At 35.0% G+C, this 6,915-nt stretch overlaps 1 protein-coding gene across 1 annotated transcript in view; it reads left to right on the forward strand.

The window, feature by feature from the left end:
* The window catches only part of LOC135849973 (ferritin heavy chain-like), a 226,659-nt gene that overhangs the window by 156,695 nt on the left and 63,049 nt on the right, over window positions 1–6,915 (forward strand). The window lies entirely within an intron of this gene.

The following is a 6,915-nucleotide window of genomic DNA, read 5'->3' on the forward strand; positions in this document are numbered from 1 at the left end:
TGACAAAAAAAGTGATAATTATAGATACCTACTTTTTCACAATTTTTGTCAAAGAAGTTGAACTAACAAGGGAACCTCTTGAGGTGTCCGCCTCCGATTTGAACGGGACCGCGATTTTTGGAAAGAGCATGGTCTAAAACCCCCAAAACCAAATTTTCTGTTTTTCAAAATAGAATTATCCAAAAATCAAAAATTTCCCGTTTGCGTAAAAATTATCGGAATTTGCGCGAATCGCAATATTTTATCATTAATTAACTCCACGAGGGTGAATTTTGCCATTTCCAGCCATTCTGGACCCTCCAGCGCGATTTTTCAACCTTTTTATCGAATTTATCCACATTTGAGCCGATTCTGGAAGGGACAACTCAAGAGTGGTTATATTTGACCAGTTTTTTTTTCAAAATAGAAATATCCAAAAATCAAAAGTTTGCGAGAAAATTTTTGGAATTTGCGTGAATCGCAGTATTTTGTCATTAATTAACCCCACGAGAGCGAATTTCTCCGTTTCCAGCCGTTCTGGAGCCTCCCTTTAATTTTTGGATATTTTTATTATTAAGAAAAAGCTGGTCAAAAAACCACTCTTGAGGTGTCCCCTCCAGAATCGGCTCAAATGTGGATAAACTTGTTAAACAGGTCGAGCATAACATACAACTCGATTTTTAGCTGCCCAACTTCATATTCACGCCTTCTGGAGCAAATTAAAAATTCTGGAGAAATTGAAAAATCGCGCTGGAGGCTCCAGAATGGCTGGAAATGGTGAAATTCGTCCTCGTGGGGTTAGTTCATGACGAAATACTGCGATTCGCGCAAATTCCGAAAATTTTTACGCAAACGGGAAATTTTTGAGTTTTGGATATTTCTATTTTGAAAAACAGTAAATTTTGAATTTTTAAACGTTCGCCAAATATCGAGATATGAAGTTGGGCAGCTGAAAATTTGGTTTGGGGGTTTTATACCATGCTCTTTCCAAAAATCGCGGTCCCGTTCAAATCGGAGGCGGACACCTCAAGAGGTTCCTTTGTAAGTATGTATTTTGGAACTTCATGACGGAAAAAAACGATCGGAGATTCTTTGGCAATACTTTGAAGTTTGGACAACGTGGTTGGAATTTTGCATTTTCCAGCAAACATAGATGAAACGTAGAATCTTCTTTTATTTTGGAAAAAAGAAGTAGGAATTTTACCACTTAATCCGATGTTGGAGTATGGAGATGAACTGGAGAGAAATAGTACCTATAATCGAAAACACAAATCAGCATAAAATAAATGTCAGACTGAACTCGCAACGAATTGTATTAGTTTTGATTGAGAGGAGAGGGGGAAATGATAAGAACTGGCAGGATGCACGATCGAGGCATTTCATCATCCCTCAACCAAACCTATCAATTTCCAAGAAAGTGCTCCGGCAATATCAACCTAACTCAGCTTGCCTTTGTGTACTACCTACAGTTTTAGTTATCGTTTTTTTCATGAGAACAAACAACGTGGTACTTTACTTATTTCAATTTATTGAAACACGCTAAACAGTACTGAATTTCATAGGACATTTTTCACCAATCCAACAATACGTAAGTACAAACACATTATTTTCTCGTTTTTTATTCCAGGAAGTGTTGAATTTAAGTACATTAATGTAAAATCACCAGGCCTACCACACCAACGTAACATGATTGAAAGCTGAATTATTATTTATTAGTATCTCTTTTTTCGAAAACTATTCCTAATCCAAAAATACGCATTTCAGAATATGTCACAAATCAGCCAGATAGTCTGCGACGCCTGCCTTCGGCCACTTACCGAAGAAAGTGAAGTAAAAATCCTCGAAGACGTGGAAAACGATGAGGCGGTGTGTATGACTGTCTGTCTCCATCTGTATCATCGTTCGTGCATCGTTGATGCAATCGAAAAAACCAACCACCCAGAAAGACTATTCACCTGCAAACACGAAGATTGCGGTAAAAATAACTCCGAATCGCAAATTTGCAACATTGAAACTACTCAGGGATTCATCAACGTCGATCCGTCAGATAGCCAGGATGAAATTGCCGAGCTCCAGGCCAGCAACGCCGTCCTAAAGGACATATCTGATCGCATGCAGAACGAGCTGTTGACTATGGAAAAGAAATTGTCAGCTGCGGAGGAGCAAAACTCTCAGCTCGAAAGGCAATTGAATCTAGCTAACATGAAATACGAAAAGTTAGCAGGTATGAAGCTGTTTGGACGATCATGCTCAAGCTCATCAGAAAGCAGTAAACCATTTCCATTGATAACCAAAGATGAATCAGCTAATCTGCCGCCGCTGTTCGTTGATTTCACCAGAGAAACCAGAAATGTGAATCAATACGATAATAGGACATCCGCCAATCATTATGAAATTGATTCGAAAACAATCAATCCATCTGGATCTTCAGGTATAATTCTAACTCTAAACCGTTTAAAATGCTTAAGATATACTCGTAGATAGGTACCGAAAAAAGAAGTCTAATAACCGAACTGTATTTGCAGCTCTCAAACGTGGACGTTCGCCACTCATCATCCAAGATAACCGAACCAGGCCTTATATCATTCATCCTCGAGAACCACAACACACTTCTCAGGACCAAGGTAACTCTAAACAATTTAAAATGCCTACATAATAGGTATACTTGAAAACAACTCTAATAGGTAACCAAACTCCATTTGCAGCTCACACACGTGGACGTCCGCCACTCATCCAAGATACCACAACCAGGCCTCCTTATACTATTCATCCTCGAGAACCACAACACCCTTCTCAGGACCAATTACCGGCTGTGAATGATACAATAGAACTATGTGCTGAGCAGGGCAAGAACCACAAACGTTTTATAACACGTTATGGCTCAAGTTCCGAAGATCTACGACCATTTTACCCACAGAACGCCTACCCCGAATACTTCACCTGGGCAGGAATTATGAATAACAGAGGAGAATGTACAGGCGCGATATTTGCGTATAATATTCTCATCATCGGCGATACTCATGCGTACAGCTTAGCAAAGTATATACTGCGTGGAAAACCTTACGAACACCGTCTAAATGCTGACCTCTACAAAACACAACTTACTATCGCCGAATTATTATCAACATTGACAAAGTTGTCAAAGTTTACCAGACTGCCATCTCGAATAATGATGTCGATTGGTAATTACGACATATTCTTGAATACTAGCCAAGCCACGTTTTACTGTACGATGACAGAACTAGCTCAACTATTCAAAAGGAAAGGGGTAAAGGAAGTATTCGTTCTTCTACCAATTCCATACAAAGGTCAGAACGAAATCGCGTATAAAACCATCACTTCGGTATTGGATCGCAACTGGAGAGAAATTGGCGACTTTCGTTACATAATGGCTTCGAAATACTTGACAAAGCTAACACCACATCAGCCAACGCTGACCGATGCCGGACCAGTATACGATCGCGAGTTATATGTTCACGTAGCGAATCGTATCAAAGAGGATTTGATTCCAGAAGTTGCTGGAGAGAAACGTGTTTCAACTTCTACATAGCAAGAAAAACGAAGCTGCAGTGAATACGTCATCGACCATCCATCTCATTCTCACATCCGTCTGTTTTTTTTTTTTTTTTTAATGAAAAAGTATTTTAACAACAAATGAAACCCCCAAAATTGAATTAGATCAATAATAAGTACATGTAATTACTTTTTAATCACATAAAATGATAATGATATTTTTTTCATCGATTATAAAATTTACAAATATATCAATATAATTATATCTCGACACGATAGAAATCTACCTGCAATTTTTTTACTACATAATGCACGTGTTTGGAATTACAAAAGTGTAAAAATTCAGTCTTGACGCTGCACTGTTGATCTACAGAAATTCCCATCTAAGTATCACGAACTTCCCAACTGGCCCCCAGTTGACTAAAAAAAGTTCTCAACATGGTGTCCACAAGCCTGGAAAACCTGGAAAAGTCAGGGAATTTGGCCAGTCTGGAAAAGTGTGGGAATTTTGGGATTTACAGCATTTTTTACTCAAAAGTCAGGGAATTTTGTGAACTGGTCACTTCAAACAGATTTTTTCGCAGGTCACTTTTGTCAAAAATTGACAAATTGCCAAAAAACAAAATTGCCAAAATGTCCTGCTTTTTGCTGAAAATTGAAATTAAACAAGTTTCTATCAAGTTTCATTTTTAGATTTTAATTTAAAAAAATTTTTAAAAACGAGAAGTTCTGTTTTTTTTGGTAATTTTTTTCCTGCATTAAAATGTATTGCCCATGTCCTGTCGTTTTTTTTGGTTACTTTTTTGAGCTTTTTAGGTTACCTACCAAAGTCATTTTTTGGAAAAATTGATTATAGGAGCCTTGGAATTTCAAAAAACTAGGTATTGATTTTTAAAAAATGTTGAATTAAAAAAATCTATTTCTTCATGAAGTAGTTCTATTTTTCGAATTGTTAATTTTCCAAAGCTTTTGCCTTCGCTTAGCTCGAGCCATTCAACATGCTCTTTCAAAACTTCGGAAAATAGATTTACTCATGGAGTGGTACCAAACTAAGTGGGGGGTCCCCACTAAAAAAACCAAAAAAATTTTCCTATCTAGTTCAAATAAGGGCCACCTATCGAGCACACCGTCGCATCGTGCTGGGAAAAAGGGGCGCAATATTGTAGACTTATTAACAATATTTGACGCTTATGATATTCGAAAAAATTTGATCCCCCCCCAACCTGATCACATGTGTAATTCATTTTTAAAGGGTCTGAAAATTTTGAGAAATTTGTCTAGAAAACTTGGAAAAGTCAGGAAAAATCATTTCCGAACAAGCGTAGACACCCTGTCTTAAGTTGATTTTTTTGAGTGGAGGAGGAGGAGGAGGAGGGTGGTTAGTTACCGATTTTGTAGAATGAAGCGGTGAATTTTCAAAGTGAAATGATAAGCGATAAAAATGTCATTTTTTAGGTTTAAAAATTCTAACTTTTTCTTTTTTGAATTTTGGGAAACTTTACTTAATGATTTTTTTTTTAGAAATTTCAATTTTCAAAAAGGAAGAATGAGCAGGCTTGATTGATGCGAAGGCTATTCGAAAATTTGTACTTATTTTAAGGAGTGGAAAAACAACGTTTTTTACGCGAGAAGTTTTTTTGGAAGGGCTTTGAAATATTAGAATTTAAATAACTTTTTTCCAAAAATTTTTGCGTTTTTGAGAAAAAAAAATGTTTTGTTATAACTATAAGAGGATGAGCTTATTACCCAAACAACGTGAGGGCTGAAGTTTTTGAAAATTTTATTTATCAAGAATTGAATTAATTACTTACCTACCTATTACTTTTTTCATAAGAATAGGTCAATTTTCCTGCCTTTTGACATTTTTAAAAGTTGAAACAGCTGAAGCTGGTCTTCTTGATGCAGAATTCAAAATTAGACGACTACTGGGGTGCCCAAAAGTCAGTTTACGCTATCAAAAATCACGTATAAAATTCAAGAACCAAGCCTCATAAAGAAAAACTAATGCCAATAATCTGATAGGAAATTGTTTCCTCTACAATTTTGTTCATACTTGACTAATTTTTTTCCTAGAATGCACCGTTCGCTGGAAAAATCAACTTTCATATCAAAAAAAGTGAGTCACAAAAAAAAATTTAAAAATAGGAGGAAAATTACACATTAATTCAGTAGTCAATTTCAAATATTTTTAAGATGATTTCCATAATTTGATGAAATATTTTTATACATTCGATGATTTGTTCAAAAAAGAAAAAGGGTCAAATTTAAGATCTACATTTTTTTTTTACAAAAATTATTTTTTGGAAACTCTTGCTAAAATACTTAGAACTTTATTAATAATAAACTATCATAACAATGATAAATTAAAAACCACTTTTTCATTTTGGTATAGTATTATAACAAGTGTTGCCTGCTCTATCATCATTAAAATATAATGGCTAGAAACTTTGTCTTTCAGCAAACCTCAGAAACTGAAATAATAGTATATGGATTTGTAGTGGAATAATAGACATAGTTATTTATATCTGTTGACACGTTCATTGAGCTTGAAAATGATCATCTTAAAAATACGTAGCTGAAATTGACTGCTAAATTAATTTTCAATTTTTCCACCTATTTCATCATTTTTTTAAATCACGTTTTTTGACATGAAAGTTGATTTTACCGGAATTTTTCAACTAGGTATCTATATAATTTATAGTTCACCAACCAGTTCTGTAATTTATCAAAAAATCACAATTTTTCCAACTCAAGGCGCATATTTTCCTCATCTCATACGTCAAATTTTCAGCAATGAGGGACACCACTAGATACGGTCCTGTTATTACCGTAAAAAACATTAAAACATCGTTTATCAAAGAGTAAAAATATCATTAAAAATTGGAGACATAGTTTCGAAATTTAGGAGAAGAAAAAAATACTTATGAAATACTTTACATTAACGATAATTAAATCGAATAAAAAAATTATTCAAAAAATCATAGTAACGACGTCAACTCTCCCCATTCATACCCCCTCTTCATCCCCCCTTATCGTAATTCGCATAATTATTTATTTGTAATTGTAAACAAAACGTTTTCATCCCCTTTACCCAAATTTAATTCATCAATTTCCCTCTTTTATCAATAAAAAATAGATTCACCTTACGGTTCATCAGATTTTTATCAAATTTTTTCATAAAAAATTGTAAGTATTTCCATTATTTACACGAAAATAGCATAATTAACAAATCAACTGCAGGATCGTCTTGTCGTAATAAGGTCAATGGAGGGGGGGGGGTCACATGTCTCGACTATAATTTATCGGAAATGAACAAATGTAAAATACGAATTTCAATTTTTGAATTTTGAAAATTTTTCCTAGAAGTTGAATTTTAACAAATTTTTTCAAATTGAAAAGCTCACCACGGCCACAGAGGCCGAG

This window comes from Planococcus citri, chromosome 1, assembly GCF_950023065.1.
Source record: "Planococcus citri chromosome 1, ihPlaCitr1.1, whole genome shotgun sequence".
Lineage (NCBI taxonomy): Eukaryota > Metazoa > Arthropoda > Insecta > Hemiptera > Pseudococcidae > Planococcus > Planococcus citri.